Raw genomic sequence first — 25,739 nt, forward strand, 5'->3', positions numbered from 1 at the left:
ATAGAATTACTTGTGGACAAACCCCTGAACTCTTCAGAGCTGGGCTGAGATCACTCATTGACTTCAGATCATTTGCAATTTTATTGTTGGGGAATACCCAGCCTCTATGTTTTATTTTTTTTTATTTTTTGCTTTGTGAATGAGAGAGGAACTAATGATCTTGTCTGAAGTGAATCATTGCCACATAGCATTGCTGGGTTCCGACCAACCTCCAGCTGCTTTCTCAGACCCACTTTTTATGATGATAATTTTTCTTTGTTTTTTGTGTCTTTGGCAGTAAAAGTTAATAGTGCCCTATCCTGTGCCTTTTTTAAACCTCCCTCTTTATCCTTGGAACAATCAAAATTCAAAGAGCAATCAATATATGAAATTGTGTGTTGAATATTAGCAATACTTTCCATTTATCACCTGTGAAACAGATATTTAAGTAAAATGTCTAACTGACAGCTGACAAAGCTTTTCTTGTCTACAGTCCCAAGGCACAATTCTAACAGTTGCAGTTTTCCCAGATGTATACGGATGCTGACTGTGCTAGTTGACATGCTGTTCTTAGCAAAATGCAATGTGTTCAATCAAGCTGGTAAAGCCAGAGTCCATAAATTTATCATGCAAATGTTAGTGGTGAGAAAGCCTTTTCAAATGTTGCTTATGCACAAGGAACCACATTTGGCTCCTGTTTCAGCCCTACAGTTCATTCAGTGGCCCCACTGACCCCAACAACAATGTGGCCAACTTCCTTAAAACCACTTGAAACTTGGCTAAAATTTCTTTGAAGATGTGTAATTATAATGAAAGACTCTCCATTTATAAAATGAACACACAGAGCAACAAAGGTTATTCAGATATTATATGCTGCCCATCATCAGAAAATGTACTAGGACAATACTTAGTGATTTCCAGGTAATAGGGACATCTAGAGTTTCACTAAACTAGAACAGTTTAAACTGTTAAAACAGTAAATTTAAAAATAAAGCTTATTTGAAAATAAAAAAAGACTGTGATGTTTTCCAAAGTAAAAATATCTATATTAGGATGATTGTTTGCCAAATTTTACACAGGTAATATTGCATGTATAGAATATAGAATTACTTTTATTTATTTGCCTGAATTGCCCTAGAGAGTCTAAGAATGATAATCAGCAGAATTAACAATTTTCCAGAAAGTAAATAAAAATAAATAACATGTACATTGAACACTGAATGTATCATACTATATGTCTTAAATTACTTCAAAGACATTTTGATTTCTTAAATAACAGTTTGAGAAATTACTGTTTTAATATCTTTTGTTAATATTGAAGATCTTGCATTTGCTGAGTGCCAATAGAAACTGATATATTTTTTGAAATTTTTCCATGTGTTAGATGATATGACATCTGAAATGTTTTCTATATTTTTCTTTATAAGGAAACTCTGAATTAAGTACTTAATTTCTTTTTTTCACATTTTTTTCTATCTCTTTCCTCTGTTATTTCTATTCTTCTCTTTTTTAAATTTTTAAATTTTTTTTTAGTTATGGCACAATCCCACAATTGCATTCTTGGTTATTTAGCAAACTAAAAATTATGAGCTTGTTTTTGCATCATTATAGTGTTTCTATATAATCCTAATGTAAAATTATGAATCATGTTTTATTTAATATATCAAATTATATAATTCTATTTATATGACATTCTCAAAATGACAAATCAGATAGCATTAAATATCAATATTAGGTTAGATATCAGAGCAGATAAATTTTAAAGGAATAGTTATTTAAGTAACAGAACTGCTTGGCATCCTTTTATAAAAGTTGGGTATATGAATCTATGCATGTATTAAATTCATAGAAATGTACATCATGCCCATGAATTTTAAAATATAATTTTTTAATAAAAAGAAAATGGAAGAAATATCAAATATAAAATAAATTACTAAGGAATATTTTTGTTCCTGGAAATAAGAAGTAGTTTGTAAAAATTATAGCAGTCTTTGAATATCTAAAAGGCTCTTTCATGTCTTATACAAAATTATTCAAATTAGGAACACTTAAAATATTTAAAACCATTATTTATTTTTAAAACTTCATTTATCTCAGTATTGCACATTTATAATTATCGTACCCTTTTCATCCTAAACTGTAATCTAATTTTGTTTATTTAAAAACCAAACACTTAACTATTAACAATCAATATTACACTGATTTTAGATTACTATAGGGATCCTTAGTGGTTTGGGCTATATAGAGTAGGTAAACAAACCAGAGGATGGGAAGTGGCGACATTCTTTTCCTTCTCTCCAGTGTTATAAGTCTGTTCCCATCTAAGTTTATTTAGTGAGTGAGAGCTGCCAAGATCTTTCAGTTTGGAAATTGGAGATACTTAATGCTTGAGCACATGGCTCAACATTAACATTTTAAACTTGGCATAAGCCTCAGTCTCAGGGAGAAACAGCTGCTTTGGTAAGCATTGGGGGGAAATGATCATTAAAAAGTTTACAATAAGTGTAAAATGCTATTCTTCCTGATCATTAGAAAGTTTTGTGGAAAGTTTGAATTTGAAACAAAGTCTACCCTAACTCATTAGATAATACAGTGAAAAATGCCATCTGAACAGAAACATGCACACACACACACACACACACACATAATTAAGCATTGTATTAAAACAGTAATATGTAATTTAAGTACAATGAATCTTAGTAGAATATATTTCTGCACCTCTGTTTTGAGATGGAGACTCACCACTGCTGGATATTTATTTAAAGGCCTATGTATTGGTCACTGGTTTGGTACTATTACATTTCATAATGGTCACCTTATAAGACATACTCTGAAGAATTTATCCCACCACACACAAAATGTCCTGGAAAACTATGTGGTATTTGCTCACATAGAAAGCAAGAAAGTGAAACAATAATTATTATTCAGTAAAACAAGAATTACATAAAATACAGATGAGAATCTGTTGTTCCTCCCCTAATTTTTCTTTTTCTTTTCCTTTTAGTATAGCTTTTCACTTTAACATAGAATGACATAGAAATATGATTTGTACAATAATCATATAAATGGAAAAAATACAAGAAATTAAAGATTAAATAAGAAGAGATAGTTTGAGGGCAAGAAATAATGGAAATGCATGTGTTTTCTTTGGGCTCTTAAATTTGATGACCTCAAGTTGGTCTCATTAATTCCTAAAGTTTTGGCATTATTTTCAATATGTATCTTATATTCATATATGGTAATATACTTTCTTGAATTTCACTTATGATGAGAAACCCAAGGTAGGCATAAATAAATCTGAGATTTTATCATTGAGTCAGTTCATTTTTCATACTGGCCTTGATCATCTTACCCTATAGCAAGCTTTGTTTCTTTTATTTGTTTTGAGAACTTTAGGTATAATAACCAGTGGAAAAAATACTCAGTGGATAATCAAAAAATTCCAAAAATCAATAGTTCACTTCTCAGTAAATGCATAGCAGCCTCTCAATATGTTATCCAATGTTTAATTAATCAGTACTTTCTAAATGCCTTAGAAATTACTAGATAAGCTTTATATTTGGAATATCTGTTTTTACAATTTTACACAAAAATTAATTTTGAATATTTCTCCCAGTTTGAAACCATTCCATTTTAAGAAATGTGAATTATTTCTTATATTCGCATCAAACATCAGAATTCTAAAGCTAAAACAGAACATGTACATTGATTTAAAAATTCCACTAGAAATGTTCACATGACACAATCTTAATTTTTTTAAAAGATAAAGTTTTTTTTTACAATAAAAATTTATAATGTGGTACTTTCCTTATTCAGATTTTGCTTCATTTTGATGAATAATTTTTATTGTATTCGGTTAGCAAAAGTATGCAGCCAAGAAATAACTATTCCTGTTACTTTCTTCTGCATGTAAAAGAAGCAGTAATTCAGTAATCATGTCCTGGAAAGCTAACAGAATTTCATCTTATGTTTCCACTAATCTGTCTTTTTGGAATTTTACTTTAAGAACAAGAAAAGGATATAAATAACTTCCCAAAAGAGTTATATACCAGCATTTTGTTAAAGGAAGTTACTCATCCTTTATGCCCTGTGTATATAAGTGGTTTAATACATCACCTTGAGAACCTATATGTTGCAATTTTTGCATGAAGAATGTCTCTAACTTTTTAATGGGCAGCTGACTCTCTCTCCCTTCTTTACTTATATTATTAGTGAGAACACCGACCTATGAAGCTTTGCTTTATTCATTGAGAAACAACCAGTGTTAGTGCAAGTTTTCCAATCAGAATTTTGACTTTCAATTTCATACATATTTCCAACATGCTCCAATTAAGAGCATTCTTTATGACATTATTTGGTTAAGTTTGAAAAAAAATTAGCTCATTGGGATTGTAAAAATTGAACATGGTGGATAAAAAGTAATAGTCTATAGTGCTTACATGGATTCCAACTTTTTATGTTATAAATGTTCATAATTGATCATTACATAGAAATTGGTTAATTTTGCAAGGTAACATAAAATAATAGGTTCCAACTGAGCACAAATCATTCAGACATCAATTTGCAGAAGGATTTGCATAGTTTCATCTAATGAGAATGGCACCAAAGAAGGATCCAATTATCTCAAAATGACTTCAAGGAAACTGCTTAACCATGTAGAACTTCTGACTTTGTGATAGTAAGAAATAATCATAATACCATTTTTAGTTAATATCAATTATATTTTAGTTAAAATTACTGTTAGAATTACAGATATCTATGTCTATATAGTGTGTATATATATATATATATATATATATATATATATATATATATAATCTGTACCCCTTTCATTAAGCTGCTTCTCAAGATATTTTCTTAAGTTGTATCATATGATTTCTATGGAATAAAAAATTTACTCCTATTTTATAAAACAAACTGAAATGCTCTTAATTTTCAAAACACAAACTTCTGCTTTGACAACTAACTATATTTCTAACATTTCAGATTGCCTTTTAAATTATGGAACTTGCACTAGTATAGATGTTATAACACAAAATCCTAAACTTGTAATTTGCTATTAAATTGTAGAAAGAATTATATGATAAAACATTCTTATAGTAAGCCTAGATTTGTTCATTATATTTAGAGGATTAAATGATTTGCATTCTGGTAATTTTTTACATTGAATTTTATTATATATGATTTATAGAATACATGCAGTTTAGTGATTTTATTTAATAATTTTTTTCTATGACTTTGGCTAACTTTTATCTGCCTTATAGATAAATCTACTCATTATGATCCATGATGTTTCTCCTTGTATAATTCTACAATATAAATTTGGAATACTTAATCCAACTTGTTATAATTTGAATATGAGGTATCCCCCAAAAGCTTATGTGTAAGACAATGCAAGAAAGTTCAGAGGAGAAATGATTAGGTTGTGAGAGTCTTAACCTAATCCGTGAATTAATTCCTAATAGGATTAACTGAGTGGTAACTAGAGGCAGGTAGGATGTTGTTGGAGCAAGTGGTTCATTGGGGTCATGGCTGTGGGGTACTTATTTTGTATCCAGAAAATGGACTCTCTCTCTCTCTGTGTTTCCTAATCACCATGATGTGAACTGCTCTCCTCTGCTCCCCTCTCCCACTATGATGTTCAGCCTTAGCTTGAGCCCCAAGGACTGGGCCAGCTTTATATGGACTAAGACCTCTAAAACTGTGAGACTTCAAATAAATCTTTCCTAGTCTACAATTGTTCTGGTCAGATCTTTAAGTCACAGCAGCAAAATAGCTAACTAAAACACAGTTCTTTGATCATATGGATTTCAAAACATTTTTAGCATCCACTTAATACATACAAAAAGTATTTAGTAGTAAAATGTTCATTTTTGTTAGATAATTTTCATTTAAATAATTTCTGAAAACTCATAGAAATATTACAGTCTTTGCTACAAAATTGGTATGGATGTCTACTATCAAAAACTGTATTATGATTTCAGATTTAATATTTGATCTAGCATGTAAAATAAATAACTTTTATTGTGTAAAACAATTAATTCCTCTTCACAGATATTTATGTGTGAAATTAAATATTTCATACACTCATTAATTCTATAATTTTAGAAACCAGCAACTTTGACGTGCACTAATCAACTTTTCCATTTGTGTGAAAGCTAATTCTTTAATGGACAGTAATAATTTTCTCTGTCTAATGAGTCATCACACATGCCCTGCATACTGAGTGTTTAAAATAATCTTTTTATTTTTATCATCATCAACAATATTGGACTGGATCTTTCAGCATAAAAATTTTGAGGTTTTGAATTAGCTATGAAATTCCTTCTCTTTGTTTAAGCTAGGTTATTAAAGATTAACACAATTCTGTCCTTTCAGAGGCTAGCTGTTGCCTCATGAATTCATGTTTTTCTGAAAGTGCCTTTGTTTGTTATTTATTAATTTTCATCAAAGGCCTGTTAATGTCATAGAAATGAGACCAACTTTTGAGATGGACCTGTAGGATGCCATGTATTTAATGACATTTGTATATAGATGCAATAAAGCAAGACTAATTCATTTCAAATATAAGCAGAACACATATACTTGTTTTTGCACTGACAAATGTAGTATTTTAGAGCTCAGAAGTGAATCTACTGTGATTTTACATGGGAAAACTGTGAGACCAGAAACAAAAACCAAAGTGCTTCTTAAACATGGAGAATATTCCCATATTCAATCATTTTATGGGAAATATAAAAGAAATATTTTCTAAAAAATAAAAAAGATGAAGATTGTTTACTCCTTAGGAAAAATATTATTTATAAAGAATCAAGTGAAATGAATTATAAAAGGTAATTAACATAAGCTCATGATATAAAATGGATACTTCCTTTTCAATTCAAGGATACTTCCTTTTCAATGCCTCTTCAAATGCATGTTAAGGAATTTGCATGCATTATAGAATCAACAAACTTTTGAAATATTTATTTAACTCTCAATTGATATGAATTGCATCTATAATGTTATTTTTTTCTTCAGGTAATGCATCAACTAGTAAAGAAAAGGAAAAGGAGCCATTTGTTAAGAAAATTGTAGTCTTGAGGTCAAAAAAATAAAAATTATAGTTCCAGCATATAAAACAGTTGAATGAGCATTTTGAAATTAAAGTGATTGGCAAGCAAAATGGGGGTGTGGAGGGGGTGATAAGCATTTAAGAACAAATGTATTTTTTAATGTTTTAACGTTTAATGTTAATGATAAGTTTTGCAACTTACCCATTAACAGCCTTAGTGTTATCTCCATATTGATATAATTATCAGACAAATTCCATTTTCTATTACCTTAATTTTTGTCTTGATCATTGTAGGTATTTGTTGCACTGTGATCAATTATTATGATGGTTATTGATAATTTTATATTTGATTAATTTTCTGTTAAAATAACAAAAGATTAAAACAAATAACAAGAGTCCACTTGAGAAAAAGTGATACCATTACAACTAATATAATAAAGTTTATCACATGGACTTCTTAACATCTTATTGATCATGAATACTTGCTACTCATGAAGATTCAGGTATAATTTAAGGCAATTTTTCTTAAACCAGCTTATTCTGTAATACTGAAAAATGAGTAATCTGTTGGTTGACCATAATATGCTTAATTTTTTAACACTTTAAAGAATAATCAGAGCCATCATCTGCATTTCAGTCCAGGTAATATTTCATAATCAATTACTGTCACGTTGTATTTCTACACTATTACATGGACATGTTTGTAAGTAGAAGAAACAATTACGAGCTTTGAATTTTGCATAACACATATTTTTACTCATTTCCTCTAACTCTTCCATAAGCTACTCACTATACTCTTTCTCAGTATGACATGAGAAAATTTCCCACAAACCATGTTAATTTGTAGATTATGCTGAGATGTCTTCGAGAATATTATGATTTCCAGTTCTCAACTGTCTCCCATCAACCAGTTTAGTGTGTAAGAGTTGGGGAAGAGAAGATGCTAATAATAGTTTTCCCATACATATGCTCATGGTGTAATTTGTATGATTCTTGTCATATGTTAATTACTTGAAAGAGGAATTTGCCCAGGGTGCCTCTATCCTTCCTAAGTCAGCATTTGCAACTTAGTTACATTAGTGCTTCTCTTCACAGAAAAACACTTCCTACCTAAACACTTACCACAATTATAAATGGATTTCGATACATAATTAACTCTTTGAAAAAAAAAAAAACAGAATACATTTGTTACTATGATAAAACAAGGAAAAGTTTATTTGTTTTTAAACTGTCTGAAAATTAATACAAAAAGTTCAGAGTAGTCTTTATGATAGCTTACTTTAGAAAAAAAATAATTTGGTGTTGGTGGCATATAAATTAATTTAAAATAACACTTATAATCTGCCAAAGTGTGTTTGTTTATATTACATTTAACAACCCTCTCCTTTAATATGTGCACATTGGTCAACACAACTGTAACAAATCCCTAAAAATATCAAAATAGCAAAATATTCTTACTTTCCAGTTCTATAGGATCCATAAACTAAGCTCAGCAAACCAACTGCTCATCTTAGCAAATGAATGTTTACTGAAAATAAGGCCATGCTCATTCATTTACCTATTTTCTGTGGCTGCTTTGCTGTATAAAAATAAAGTAATTGCAATAGACATTGTATGATCTCTAAAACCTGAAATATTTACTACCCTGCTTTTTAAGAAAATCTTTGCCATGAACAACATAAAAATCTTATTTGATGACAGCTTCTAAAATAATTTATGCTACAAGACATGTAGATTTTCTACTCAACATGCTGTGTTAGGAACAACTTCTCCCAGAATAGCTACACCAAAAGCTCTTGGGATTTTGATTGGCTAGTGCCTTCTTCACGAAGTCGGTTGATTCCATGTTCTGTTGTTCTACTTCCAACACCCTAGAGGAGTGCAATGTGACACCTGCTTTCTTAAATTATATAGAAATATTTCTCAAATAGGTAAGTATGATTTGCTTTCCCAGGTATATAAAATCAAGTAATAAGCTATATGTATTTGTTCACTAAAGTGATATACACTTGAAGACTGAAGCTATCATGTCAAAAATATAATGTTAAATTATGTAAGATATTAAACAAGTGAAGAGAAAAAACTGCAGGAACAACGTGTAAGTGAAAAGATACCCAAAGAAAAGCAGAGAAAAGAGATATGTAGAACAAACAAAGAGATGTTTTCCCTTTGATTCTGCTAAATTACTCAAGTGTTCTGTCCAATATATTCAGAAATATTTGAAAGGCCTACATTTATAAAATAATTTTGAAAATGTGACTTAAAGTAAAGTTGGGTAATAAAGATGTCTTTTGATAACTTAAAATTCATTTGTAAATTATAAATAATCTGTAGAAAACCAGGGAGCTAAAGTCAAAAACAATATAATAGAAGAAAGAATAAAAGCAATTTTCAAAAGACTGTGTTCTCCTAAGTATATAATAAACATAATATTTGTTTGTAAAATATAAGAATATACTTCAGCTAATCCATAGAAGCAGTGGCTCTGGGGAAAGAGAAGAACCACCTGAGGAAGCAATGAAGAGGAGTTTTAGGATGACACCTGTGGTAAACCATCAAAAGAGCTGCCAAATTTGAGCATGAAGATGGAGAACAGCATGAAGGAAAAATATATAAGAGGTTGTATCTGAATGCTTAGTGTTGAAGAACTTGAAGAAAAGTTATGAGGAGGTGATGGAGGTGAATAGTGCAAAGCAAGGGCAGAGCCAATGTGTAATTCCATGAAAAAAAAAATTATGAGTGTCTGCAGGGAGGAGGGACTGTGAACAGCAGCAGAGCGAGCCCAAAGCCTGCTGAGGGGCGGAACCGGCCCCTCCCCCAGTGCCTGCAAGCGAGGCGAACCGGCAAGCCACGGGCGGCCGGGTCAGGCCCAGCAACCAGCCAAGGGACTGCAGCTACACGTGCCGGCGGGGAACGCGGACCGGACCCACTAGGACAGGTCCAGCGGCGGACGGCTGAGGGCTAGGCCCGTCCCCTCCCCCAGTGTCTGCAGGTAGGCGGGACTGTGAACAGGAGCAGAGCTGGCCCAAAGCCTGCTGAGGGGCGGAACCGGCCCCTCCCCCAGTGCCTGCAAGCGAGGCGAACCGGCAAGCCACGGGCGGGCGGGTCAGGCCCAGCAACCAGCCAAGGGACTGCAGCTACACGCGCCAGCGGGGAACGCTGACCGGACCCACTAGGACAGGTCCGGCGGCGGACGGCTGAGGGCTAGGCCCGTCCCTTCCCCCAGTGTCTGCAGGGAGGAGGGACTGTGAACAGCAGCAGAGCGAGCCCAAAGCCTGCTGAGGGGCGGAACCGGCCCCTCCCCCAGTGCCTGCAAGCGAGGCGAACCTGCAACCCATCGGGAGGTTAGGCCCAGCAACCTATGGAGTGACACAGGTGCCCCTGGCGCCTGCTGGGTAGGTGGACCTTTGACCGACCAGCAAAGCAGACCTAGGGCCTGCCAGCATGGTAGACGGATCACACTAATTGGAGGAGGATCACAGCCACTACCTGCCCTGCAAGGGTGATTTTTCAACTATACAAGAGCAATATAAATAAATAGAGGGGGAAAATATCAAAGACACAACAATTTCACCAAGCAGAAAGAAACGCCAGCAGTATGAAACGACAAGGAAAGAAAGGACCACAGGCAATGCAGGTCAACTCAACTTTAGAAGAGGTAATAGCTGCAACAGATGGAATGTCAGATAGAGAGCTCAGGACATACATGCTTCAGATGATCTGGAGTCTCAAGGAAGACATGAGACAGCAAAATCAGACAATGAAAGATCACATTGACAAACAAATCCAGGAAGTTAAAGATCAATTTCACAGGGAGATAGAGGTAATAAAAAACAAACAAATAGAAATACTAGGAATGCAGGAAACAATAAACCAACTTAAAAACTCAATTGAGAATACTACCAGCAGAGTGGATCACTTAGAAGATAGAACATCAGACAATGAAGACAGAGTATTTCAACTTGAAAAGAACATAGATAGCTCAGCAAGTCTACTAAGAAACCATGAGCAGAACATTCAAGAGCTATGGGATAATATCAAAAGACCTAACTTAAGAGTCATTGGGATACAGGAAGGCACAGAGCTCCAAACCAAAGGATTAAGCAATCTATTCAGTGAAATAATACAAGAAAACTTCCCAGACTTGAAGAATGAGACAGAATCCCAAATCCTAGAAGCCTACAGGACGCCGAATGTGCAAAATCATAAGAGATCCACACCAAGACACATTATAATGAAGATGTCCAACATACAGAACAAGGAGAGAATTTTAAAAGCTACAAGGGAAAGGAAGCAGATTACATTTAGGGGTAAACCAATCAGAATAACAGCTGATCTCTCAACACAGACTCTAAAAGCTAGAAGATCCTGGAATAACATATTTCAAACGCTTAAAGAAAATGGATTCCAACCAAGAATCTTGTATCCGGCGAAATTAAGCTTCAGGTTAGAAGATGAAATTAAAACCTTCCACGATAAACAAAAGTTAAAAGAATTCGCAGCTAGAAAACTATCTCTTCAAAACATCCTTGGCAAAACATTACAGGAAGAGGAAATGGAAAATAACATTGATAACCAACAATGGGAGGTAGGACAGTAAAGGGGGGAAAGTAGTCAAAGAGGATAACAAATCAGGTTTAGTAACATCAATAAACAAATATGGATAGAAGAACAAACCATATCTCAATAATAACCCTAAATGTTAATGGCTTAAACTCACCAATTAAGAGACACAGGCTAGTAGAATGGATCAAAAAACAAGACCCAACAATATGCTGTCTACAGGAGACGCATTTGATAGGAAAAGATGTACATAGACTGAAGGTGAAAGGTTGGGAAAAATCATATCACTCATATGGACCACGGAAACAAGCAGGAGTGTCCATACTCATATCTAATAAAATAGATTTCAAGCCAAAGCTAATCAAAAGGGATAAAGAAGGACACTTCATACTGCTCAAGGGAACCATACACCAACAAGACATAACAATCATAAATATATATGCCCCAAATAACGGAGCAGCCATGTTCATCAAGCAAACTCTTCTCAAGTTCAAGAGTCTAATAGACCACCATACAGTAATCATGGGAGACTTCAACACACCTCTCTCACCACTGGACAGATCTTCCAAACAAAAGTTAAATAAGGAAACTATAGAACTCAATAACACAATTAACAACCTAGACTTAATTGACATATATAGACTATACCACCCAACATCAAGTAGCTACACTTTTTTCTCAGCAGCACATGGAACCTTCTCAAAAATAGACCATATACTATGTCACAGGGCAACTCTTAGACAATACAAAGAGGTAGAGATAATACCATGCATCTTGTCTGATCATAATGGAATGAAACTGAAAATCAATGATAAAAGAAGAAAGGAAAAATCAAACATCACCTGGAGAATGAACAATAGGTTGCTGAGTGATCAATGGGTTTTAGAAGACATCAAGGAGGAAATTAAAAAATTCCTAGAGTTAAATGAAAACACAGACACAACATATCGGAATCTATGGGACACATTGAAAGCAGTTCTAAGAGGAAAATTCATTGCTTGGAGTTCATTCCTCAAAAAAAGAAAAAACCAACAAATAAATGATCTCATACTTCATCTCAAAATCCTAGAAAAAGAAGAGCAAAACAACAGCAAAAGAAGTAGAAGGCAAGAAATAATTAAAATCAGAGCTGAAATTAATGAAATTGAAACAAAAGAAACAATTGAAAAAATTGACAAAACTAAAAGCTGGTTCTTTGAAAAAATAAATAAAATTGACAGACCCTTAGCCATGCTAACGAAGAGAAGAAGAGAGAGAACCCAAATTACTAGCATACGGGATGAAAAAGGCAATATCACAACAGACACTTTAGAAATACAGAAGATAATCAGAAATTACTTTGAATCCTTATACTCCAATAAAATAGAAGATAGTGAAGGCATAGATAAATTCCTTGAGTCTTATGATCTGCCCAGATTGAGCCAGGAGGATATAGACAACCTAAACAGACCAATAACAATAGAGGAAATAGAAGAAACCATCAAAAGACTACCAACTAAGAAAAGCCCAGGACCGGATGGATATACAGCAGAGTTTTACAAAACCTTTAAAGAGGAACTAACACCAATACTTTTCAAGCTATTTCAGGAAATAGAAAAAGAGGGAGAACTTCCAAATTCGTTCTACGAGGCCAACATCACCCTGATTCCGAAACCAGACAAAGACACTTCAAAGAAAGAAAACTACAGACCAATATCTCTAATGAACCTTGATGCAAAAATCCTCAATAAAATTCTGGCGAATCGGATTCAAATACATATCAAAAAAATTATACACCATGATCAAGTAGGATTCATCCCTGGTATGCAAGGTTGGTTCAATATACGGAAATCAATAAATGTTATCCACCACATCAATAGACTTAAAAATAAGAACCGTATGATCATATCGATAGATGCAGAAAAAGCTTTCGAAAAAAGTACAGCATCCCTTTATGTTCAAAACTCTAGAAAAATTAGGGATAACTGGATCATACCTCAACATTGTAAAAGCAATCTATGATAAGCCACAGGCCAGCATCATTTTGAATGGAGAAAAATTGAAGGCATTCCCTCTAAGATCTGGTACAAGACAGGGATGCCCTCTCTCACCACTTCTGTTCAACATAGTCCTCGAAATACTGGCCAGAGCAATTAGGCAGACGAAAGAAATTAAAGGCATAAAAATAGGAAAAGAAGAACTTAAATTATCACTATTTGCAGATGATATGATTCTATACCTAGCAGACCCAAAAGGGTCTACAAAGAAGCTATTAGAGCTAATAAATGAATTCAGCAAAGTGGCAGGATATAAGATCAACACGCATAAATCAAAGGCATTCCTGTATATCAGCGACAGAGCCTCTGAAACGGAAATGAGGACAACTACTCCATTCACAATATCCCCCAAAAAAATAAAATACTTGGGAATCAACCTAACAAGAGAGGTGAAAGATTTATACAATGAAAATTACAGAACCCTAAAGAAAGACATAGAAGAAGACCTTAGAAGATGGAAAAATATACCCTGCTCATGGATAGGCAGAACTAACATCATCAAAATGGCGATATTACCAAAAGTCCTATATAAGTTCAATGCAATGCCAATCAAAATCCCAACAGCATATCTTGTAGAAATCGATAAAAGAATCATGAAATTCATATGGAACAATAAAAGACCCAGAATAGCAAAAACAATACTAAGCAGGAAGTGTGAATCAGGCGGTATAGCGATACCAGACTTCAAACTATACTACAGAGCAATAGTAACAAAAACAGCATGGTACTGGTACCAAAACAGGCGGGTGGACCAATGGTACAGAATAGAGGACACAGTAACCAATCCACAAAACTACAACTATCTTATTTTTGATAAAGGGGCTAAAAGCATGCAATGGAGGAAGGATAGCATCTTCAACAAATGGTGCTGGGAAAACTGGAAATCCATTTGCACCAAAATGAATCTGAATCCCTATCTCTCGCCGTGCACAAAAGTTAACTCAAAATGGATCAAGGAGCTTGATATTAAATCAGAGACATGGCATCTGATAGAAGAAAAAGTTGGTTATGATCTACACGCTGTGGGATCGGGCTCCAAATTCCTCAATAGGACACCCATAGCGCTAGAGTTAACGAATAGAATCAACAAATGGGACTTACTCAAACTAAAAAGTTTTTTCTCAGCAAAAGAAACAATAAGAGAGATAAACAGGGAGCTACATCCTGGGAACAAATCTTTACTCCACACACCTCAGATAGAGCCCTAATAACCAGAATATACAAAGAACTCAAAAAATTAGACAATAAGATAACAAATAACCCAATCAATAAATGGGCCAAGGACCTGAACAGACACTTCTCAGAGGAGGACTTACAATCAATCAACAAGTACATGAAAAAATGCTCACCATCGCTAGCAGTCAGAGAAATGCAAATCAAAACTACCCTAAGATACCATCTCACTCCAGTAAGACTGGCAGCCATTAGGAAGTCAAACAACAATAAGTGCTGGAGAGGATGCGGGGAAAAGGGCACTCTTGTTCACTGCTGGTGGGACTGCAAATTGGTGCAGCCAATTTGGAAAGCAGTATGGAGATTTCTTGGAAAGCTGGGAATGGAACCACCATTCGACCCAGCTATTCCCCTTCTGGGTCTATTCCCTAAAGCCCTAACAAGAGCATGCTACAGGGACACTGCTACATCGATGTTCATAGCAGCTCAATTCATGATAGCAAGACTGTGGAACCAGCCTAGATGCCCTTCAATAGATGAATGGATAAAAAAAATGTGGCATTTATATACTATGGAGTATTACTCTGCATTAAAAAATGACAAAATCATAGAATTTGGAGGGAAATGGATGGCATTAGAGCAGATTATGCTAAGTGAAGCTAGTCAATCTTTAAAAAACAAATTCCAAATGACTCCTTTGATATAAGGAGAGTAAACAAGGACAGGGTAGGGACGAAGAGCTTGAGAAGAAGATTTACATTAAACAGGGATGAGAGGTGGGAGGGAAAGGGAGTGAGAAGGGAAAGTGCATGGAAATGGAAGGCGATCCTCAGGGTTATAAAAAATGTCATATAAGAGGAAAGGAGGGGTAAGACAAGATAATACAAATGGAAGAAATGATTTACAGTAGAAGGGGTAGAGAGAAAAAAGGGGAGGGGAGGGGAGGGGAGGGGGGATAGTAGAGAATAGGACAATCAGCAGAATACATCAGACACTAGAAAGGCAATATGTCAATCAATGGAAGGGAAACTGATGTGATACAGCAATTTGTATACGGGGTAAAAGCGGGAGTTCATAATCCATGTGAATCAACCATGTAATATGATGTATTAAGAACTATGTAATGTTATGAACGACCAATAAAAAAATAAAAAATAAAAAAATAAAAAAAAAGAAAAAAAAATTATGAGAAAGGAAGTATAACCATTGCAAATAACATAAAAGTTTACATAATCAAAATAATGAATAGTTTGGATGTTGAGTCTGAAAACCAAGGACAAAGCAAAACAGAAATTACTGAATAGAGCCTAAAGAACTATTTTTAAATTTGGCAGTAAATAGTTACAAATTAAAGAAATTTGTAGGGGGTATTAAGAAAAAAAAAGTATTCATTCAGGCTTCCCTAGCAAAATACTATGGATTTTAGGTGGCTTAAACAGGCAGTTATTCTTCACAATTTGGAGGATGAGAAAAGCAAGATCAAGCGATCAGCAGATTCAGTGTTTGGTGAGGATAGTTTTCCTGGTTTCTAGATGGCGTCTTTCTTGCTCTATTCTCAAATGGTGGAGAGAAGGTTTCTGTTCTTCTTTTTATGAGGGCATTAACTCCATTGGGAAGACCCCCATTTTCATTTCTTAACCTAACATTAATTATGAATGATTACCTCCAAAATCCTCAACTCCAGATACCATAACGTTGGTGCTTGGAGTTCAACTTAAGAATTTTGCAGTGGATATAAACATCCAAATCACAGCAGGAAGAAAGTGTGATTCACAGATTCACAGATCCAAGACTTGACATAAACTGTTAATGGTTGATAAAACAATGGGAATAAAAACACCAAAACTCCCAAAATTTACAAAAGTAATCAAAAAAGAAATTAAAAATAATGAAATGATTGTTGGGAGAAAAATGTTATTGTCATGTAAATAAATAATGATAAGTGACCTAATCTTATCTTTCAAAGGAAAGTATCAGTAGATAAGAGCAAAGATCAAGATCCATAAAACTGAAAACATTAATATAAACATTAATTTGAATTATGAAGATGACCCAATCAGAAGATTGACTTGCCAATTGTCTTACTTCATATCTAATCCTTCCACTTTAGTCTCCTGTATTTTTTCTCTCCTTTTTTTTGATCTTTAAATATTATAATTTTGACGCTTATGTTATAATTTTGTTATCTTTCTGAACACTTTCTTCTTTAACAATCACATAAATTACCAGTGCTTTAGATATGGCACATGCACTGGTGACAGGAGAAAGTGCATTTTAAATTCAAATATCATCTTTTAAAGATAGTCAAGTCTGTACTTTCACCTGATATTTTTACAAATTTACAATGAAGGAACATGGGGATTAGTCATGATTTTTTCTCCCTATGCTCTAACACCATTTAATCTATCCATAAATACTGAATGTTTACCCAGAAAAGGATATCTTTACTCTGACTTCTCCCTCTGCCCTAGAAAACACAATATCATCCCTCATATTGACTTCTTGAAGTATCACCTAATCTTTTAAAGTTCTGGAGAGAATCATGGCACTCATCACCCAACAGCCATGTAATGTCCTGTGTTTTCATTTGAGTCTAACAAAACACAAGCTGCTTATAATGACCTGGATTCCCAGTATCAACATACCTCTCTCTAACCATAGAAGCAGACATTCTGCCATTTCTTTAGTCACAGTACTCTCTTCTAGTCACTTGGTTTTAATGTATTTGTTCAAATTCACCAGTATTATCGCATGCTATTTTTTAAATTATTTGTTTTAGTTTAGTTCAGTATTGTTTGCTTTACCTTCCTGAAATCTAAAATATTCCTGGAACAAATGAATTATCTTCAGTTATTGATTTAAACTCATCTCTGCTGCAGCCTTCCCTTAGTTATCATATCTCATTTGGTTGATTCATACCACCCTAATCTTCCCAAATCCCTACCAATATCCTTCATAACACTTAAGACCCTGAAACTTAAATTTATGTTATTGCCTGTGTGTTTTATCAACATCTTTACCCTTGCTCAAAATTAAGCTTCATGAGCATAAAGGTTCATATACCAACCTTCATTAATCTCTGAATGTCAAATTTGTATTTAGCCTGACATGTCTTATACCATTGTTATACATTTGTTTTCTTCCAGTATACATCATTGCAAGCATTCATTGGCAATCAATTTATTTTATATATCTAGGGAAGAAAATCAGATTGACTTACAAAATATCACAATTTCCTAATACTTTATGTTTGTATTTATACTTTGTCCCCTAATAGAGGGGATAATCTGTAAATATTAAAATTATAAGAATCTTACAGGTTTAAAAAAAGGAGAGTATCAATGCCAAATTGTTCAATCTATTTAATGGAAAAAATCAATTTATTAACATGCATATAAGTACAGTCGTATATTTAGAAAAAAACAATGTTTGTCCTAAATCAAATGTATGTTGTTACATACAATTGATTTCACACTGAAAAACAAAATATTAATCATGAAATGTATGTGCAACAATATAAAGCTACTAATGGAACTGTTTTGGTCCTTAAATATAGTGAGAAATATGAAATATAGCTGGTTACTTGGGAGTTCATTAAATGTAGAATAAATTTAGTGAGATTAGGGACCCTCTAGCTTCCAATGATTTCATCTGAGCTGTGAATACATAAAGTAACATATCTTGCGGTATTATCACCAATAATTTAGTAGTACATGAACATTTTAATTAATAAACAAAAAGGGAAGTACTTATCTGTTATGGTTTAAATATGAGGTATGCTCCAAAAGCTTACATGTGAGAGAATGCAAGAATTTTCAGGGGTTCAATGATTAGTTTAGGAGATCTATAAGCATGTAGGATACAGCTGAAGGAAATAGGTCACCAGCATTGTATCTTTGGGGTTTATATTTTATTCCTGATGAGCAAAACTCTCTCTGTGTCTTGGTTGTAATGCTCTGAGCTGCCTTCCTCCACCGCAGCCTTTCACCATGGTGTTCTGCCTCACTTCAGGCATGGAGCCATGCGGTCAGGCAACCACAGAGTGAACCTCTGAAACCATGAGCCAAAATAAGCTCTTCCTCCTTTAAAATTGTTATTATCAGTCTTTTGGTTACAACAAATGCAAAAGATGACAAAAAATCCACTATCTTTGGGGGAATTCAAGAATATTTCAGAAAAGTACATTCAAACTGGGTCTTAAGTAATGAATGAATAGGAGCTTGTGGGAGTTGGGGTTTCTGGGGTGTACATAGAATTCTAAAAAGAGAAAGCTTTATCTAGAAGTAGAGAAAACAAGTAGATCATTGAGGACTTGTATTAATGTGATAGAAAAGCCTAAAGGATTTAAGTGCACTCTACAGTGTAAAGAGGGGAATTTGCTGAACAGTTCAGTTATGGAAGCATAGAACAAGAGAAGTTTGTGTACATTTATTATCCCCTAGTGATAAATCCCCATGGTGCTGACATTAAGAATAATGCCTCTGAAAAACCTGGAGCTGGAAAAGTAATCAGGAAAAAAAAAATGAAGATAGAGGTGGGAAGATTGGTCAGGAAGATGTAGCAAAAGTCTATAGAAAAGGGACTGGTCAAGACTAGCACAAGCTGAGTGTGGTAGTACATGCCTATAAATACCAGTGGCTTGGGAGGCTGAGGCAAGAGAATAGCAAGTTTGAGGTCAACCTCTGGAAATTAGTGAGGGCCTAAGCAACTTAGTGAGACCCTGTCTCAAAATTAATAATAATAATAATAATAATAATAATTATTATTATTATTATTATTATTATTATTATTGCTACTAAAGGCCTGGGGACTTGGCTCAGTGGCTAAGTGACCCTGGATTCAGGACCCTAACCAAAACAACAACAACAACAACAAAACTGTAGCACAGTTCATTTTTTCAACATTTCATTACCAGTTTTAATATCAAAACCAGCTTGTTATTTCCTATTTCCTTCTAATTAAAAACAATGATGACAACAAAAACGTTCTTCCAATGTAATATAATCTGCAAGGAAAATACCTATTATTTAAAGTAAATTTAAAAATTGCAGCTTTTTGTGTATTAATGTTGTTCAAATAATTCCTATTGTTGAAAGAAGATATCAATAGATACTTTTGAATAAGTGAGAATATAAGTCAATAAGTTTGGCACTGAATTTCATGTATTTTATGGAAAATAATAAATAAGATATGCAGGTACCTCTAGATATATGGAATTACATTCAATTAACTAATCTTAGATAGAAAATATCAGTAGAAGATTCATTTAATACACCGAATTTATGGGTCACCCTAATTAAACAACATGGTACACTGTAGAATGTCAGTTGCGTACCCTCATCATGACATTGTTGCTGGGAAGCTGTGTCCTGCTGTTCCCATATAGCACCACAATAAGTATTAGAATGCATATTGATAGCATGTGAAAAGACGTGTATCACTTTTGTACCATCATAATATCAAAAATTTGTAAATCAAATTATCGGAAGTTGGGGACCTTCTGTGTAAAATGTGTTAATTTTGGATAGTATGTGTGTCACAGTATATGTTATATATACTTCATATTTTTATAATTGATACAATTCCTAATGTTTTATTATTTTTCATGGTATTTTTCTTCTTCTCAATATAACATAAACCTTTTAAAAAGCGCTTCCATTCAAAATGAAATAAATTTAACACTTCCCCATGGTTAACCAACCTCCACAGGTTCTGGTTTAAACAGTCAAATACTTTCTCAAATAACAAAAACAAATGCTTTTTTTTATCATTAGCTTTTTGAAGCCTTCTGACTTTTGTGAAATCACTGCAGAGAGGCTCAAATGGTGTATGAAATGAAAATTTCCTGCCTAGTCACCGCACATAGGAAACATCATGACAATGTCTTGCAATCAATGTTCTACTCAGTTATTTTTTGTAATGCTGAGGTTATAGAGTAAAGCAAGCAGTTACCGAGAAAGAGAAAAAAAGGCAACTTGAAAACTTTTCATCAAATGTCATTTTAATTTGCTTCTTTTTACATATATTTAATTGGAGAAATTAGAATAGTTTGAAATAAAATGTCACTTTGAATTGAGTCAAGGATGTTCTAATCCAAAGGATCAAATATGAACCAGAAATGTATATATAGATTGTCTTTAATTGATGAGCACCAGCTATAATAGTTATGCTGTACTTAGCACCTCTCTGACCTGGAGAAAGTTCTGCCCTAATGTGCCTTTTGTATATTCATAATGGCAACTTCAGAAAGTAAGCATTTTTCCTGACATGTCAGTATTGCTATTTATGCTGAATGACATGCTTGTAAAAAAAAAAGGTGGATATAAACTGACTTGGTTTATTAAGAGACATGACAACAGCTATAGACACAAAACACAGAACATAAACTCCCACATAAAAGTGTTTCTATTTCCTCTTGTGGTACTCATTTTATTTTCCTTTCATCCATATAACTAGAACCCATTGATATATAGCAGAAGAGATCTCATATTACATTTTTAAAATGTGCCTTTCAAAGGAAACACAGACATGCCATATATTCATTCTTGTGCTTGCAATTTTTCTTTTGAATTGAATTTTCTCTATTTCCAAAGCATTTAGAGAGAATTCATTTTGTCTTTTGTAAACAGACTATGTTTAGGTTCAGGAGTCACAGAATAGGTCATTCACTCATTCAACAGAAGTTCATTGAGAACTTCATCTATTTCAGTCAGCATTTTATGTACCACCAAAGGTTAGAACAAGTGGTATTAACCACTACTTTAATATTATCTTTTTCTATTTTTGCATTTGAAAATAAACAAGAACGAAAGATAAATTTTATTTTGTTTACTCATGAAGGGTTTTTTTGTTTGTTTAGTTTACCTTGGTTTTCTTTTTACTACTTTGCTATGTATGTATGGAAGCAAGAATGAGGACATGGGTAATACAGAATTACCAAACTGATTTGATTAAAAAGGGACTAAGATCATTGCTTGGAACTCAGAAATGAATTGAGTATATGAATTGTGAATGAGTATATGAATTCTTAGACAAGCCTGCAAATGCCTATTTTGTGATTCAGCTCATTAGTTCAGTGAGCACTGGAATCCGAATCATCAAACATGGCTTGAATTTCTGACTTTGCACTTATTGGTTAACTTTTCATGACTCAGTTTTTCTCTGTGAAGTTACACAATTTTCATGATCAAATATGAACACATTCTGTCTTTTGGGCACAGCTTATACTTGATTTCAGTTTCCTAGGGATTCCATAGAAACAACTCACAAACTCTATTAAAACAATACAAATCTCACAGTTCTAGAGCCTCAAGTTAAAAATCAAGGTGTCAGTAGGTCTGGGGACCCTCTGAGGTTTTTAGAGGAGTACTTCTTTGCTCTTCCTGTCTTGTTGCAAACTTTGTGCTTCATCAGTTTCTAGGTACATCACTCTAACCCTCCATTTTTACATGGCATTCCTGTTGTGTTTGCCTTCTCATAAAAACACAAATTATATTGGATTAGGACCTCATTATACATCAGTATGAATTCAATTTATCTCATTACAATAACAATGGTTCAATTTGCAAATATAGTCACATTCTGAGTGTAAGGACTTTAACATGTCTTTTTGGAGGAACATAGCATAAATTTTTCCATACTATACTGAATAGCAGTATGATAATTTATGGATAAAATTGGTCTTTTTTTCTGGAAAACACAGACACACAAAGACACATACAAACACACACACACACACACACACACACACACACACACACACCACAACATAGATGTATTCAGAGCAAAGCAAAAGATTTCAAGCTAAATGAAACAATTTTTGTTTTTTCATGTTCTCCAACTCCATTACTTAACTGATGAATCCATAGTTATTTCACACCGATTTTAAGAAGTAGAATTTGCTAGAAAGTTTGTTGCTGCTCTTTTACTTCATTTGAATAGTTCCAACAATAGTTCTGCAAAACACTGATGGAATAATTTTCAAATAAAGAGACTGAAATTTAACATTTCAAAATACAAATGGTAATATGAAAACTACAATTCCCTCAACTCCAAGTGTAATCACCTTTTCATTAGAACTCTGACCTAATTTCTTCTCATTCCAAACACACTCTCTGCTGTATGTTGTGCTCAGTGAATTAATTATCAACATCATATTTTTGGTGACTTTTAAACAATTTTTTTGAACAAATGGTGCTGGGAAAACTGGTTATCCATATGTAGAAGAATGAAATTAGTTGTCTGTCTCTCATGCTATACAAAAGTCAAATCGAAGTGGAATTAAACCAGGAGCTTTGCAATTGCTAGGAGAAAATATAGGGTCAACACTACTGCATATTGGCACTGGCACCAACTTTCTTAACAAGACCCCTAAAAGGTCAAAAAATATAAGCAAGAATCAATAAGTAGGATGCCATCAAATTAAAAGGCTTCTGCACCGCAAAGGAAACAATTGAGAGTTTGAAAAGAGCCTACAGAAATGGAAGAAGATTTTTGCTGGCCATTCCTCTGACAGAGAATTAATACTCAGAATATGTAAAGAACTCAAAAAGCTTCACACACAGACACACACACACACACACACACACACACACACACACCACTTAATCAATAAATGAGCAAAAGAACAAAATAACTAAACAGACTTTCTCTAAAGAAGAAATAAAAAATGCCTAACAAATCTATTTTAAATTCCCTAGCAATCTGGGAAATGCAAGTCAAAACTATGTTGAGATTTCTTCTCCCTCCAGTTACAATGGAAATTATCAAGAATACAAATAATGTTGTTGAGTATGTGGAGAAAACGGTACACTGATATAATTTTTGTGGGACTGCAATTTTGTACAACTACTCTGGAAAGTTGCATTGAGATTCCTTAAAAATTTAATAATGGAATCACTATATGGCCCAGTTATCCAAGTCCTTGGTATTTATCCAAAATAATTAAAATTATCATACTATAGTAATACAGACACTTCAGTGTTTATAGCAGCAAAATTCTTAATAGCCAAGTCATGATACCAGCCCAGATGCCCATTGACAGATACATGGATGAAGAAAATGTTGCATATATCCACAGTGGAATTTTACTCTGCCATAAAGGGTGACATTATAACATTTCAATTGATAAATGGATGGAACAGGATAACATCATGCTCAGTGAAAAAATACAGACTCAGCAAATCAAGGATCAAATATTTTTCTCATATACAGGAACTAGAGCAAAATGAGGGTTAAAAAAAAGTATGTGGAGGATCCATAAAAAATAAAGGGAGGTCAGTAGAGTGTAGGAAAGTGATAGAGTGGAAGGCAGGAAAGATGTGAAAAGATATGAAATGCTGAAGGAAATTGATAAGATATATGTGTACCACAGTGAATTTTACTTTTATACATGTATGACTATAAAGCACCAATTAAAAATAAATAAATGATTAAAAGGAAGGCTAGTAGAGTAGAGGAAAGAAAATAAAGAAGGTAGGACCCTAGAGAAAGAGGAAATACTGCTGACTAAAATGGAGCACAGTATATTCATGCATATATAATTATGTCAAGATAAATCTATTATTTATAATTATAATGCACTAATAAAACTTCTAAAAATTATTGAATTTGAGGCCTGTACTTTCAAATGCACATGAAGAATCATGTTAAATGGCCAACAGCCATAAAAATGAAATCTGTAAAAAAAAGATGATTTAGAAATCTTTCTACCATCTCTGTTTTGATGCCTGTTAACAGCATCACTAAGCACCTATTTATTCAGAACACAAACTTTAGAATTATCCTTGATTTCTCCTTTCCCTGTGCTCATTTTATAATGAAACAATGGACACATTTGGAAACATTTTTTGCATGCATCTTCTTCTTTTGATCTACTAGAATTTATGTATTTGTCAAGTGAATACTTACCTAAATCATTAAAATAATCAACTGATTTCATTATTGGTGACATTTTTCTCTCTGAAATGCATGCTATAATCCAGTACCAACAGATATGACTAAATCATATCACTATATTTCATACTAAAAAATATAGGCATAAATACTGTATTCAATCTAATATTCTTATTTTCTTAGGAAGGAAACACACATCAGGTGTAGTGGAGCATACCTGTAATCCCAGCTACCTGGGAAGCTGAGGCAGGAGGATGGCAAGTTCAAGACATGTCTGGGTAACTTAGTGAGAACATGCCTCAAAATTAAATAAATAAATAAATGAATGAATTGATTAATTAATTAATTAATTAAAAGGGCTGGGGTGTAACTAGTGGCAGAGCACCGCTTGGTTCAATCCCCAGTATCAGGGGGAAAAAAGTATGAAATGTATTTATAAACTAGATTATATTCTACCATTTCTCTATCTCATGTTGCTTCTCTACCCTTGTATTTCTTTTGCCAACTAAACTTAAGTTCTGGTTGATGCAAATGTTTACTATTTTCCAAATATATATGAGTTGATAATAATTTTATGTTCACATTTACTAATGTTTCAGACAATATTCTTAGCAATTTAAATATACTAAAATAGATTTATCATCTTAACACTTCTTTGAAGTAACCATTAATAGTTTTTAATTTATAGATTTGGAAACTATATTTTTTAGAGGTCAAATAATTTGCATATTGACACACATCAACAAAGCCTTAGACTGAGAGTTTGGACTTAGGTTGCTTCCAGAGCCCAATCTTTCAACCCAGCTTACTAGGATTTCTTACACTGCTGTTGTTTATGTGACATTTGAGTCATCAATATCCTTTTTCATCCCATTTACTAATCCCTACAAGATCTCTCTGGAAAACTCTTTCCCATTTTCCAAAAGCTGTACCAAGTGCATTCTCTTTTCCAATTCAGCTTCTTCACACAGAAAAATAGTATATAATTTCTCTTTGATCTCTAAGTATATGAAAAATGATAATAGTTTATACAACTATGA

This window comes from Urocitellus parryii, chromosome 10, assembly GCF_045843805.1.
Source record: "Urocitellus parryii isolate mUroPar1 chromosome 10, mUroPar1.hap1, whole genome shotgun sequence".
Taxonomy (NCBI): Eukaryota; Metazoa; Chordata; class Mammalia; order Rodentia; family Sciuridae; genus Urocitellus; species Urocitellus parryii.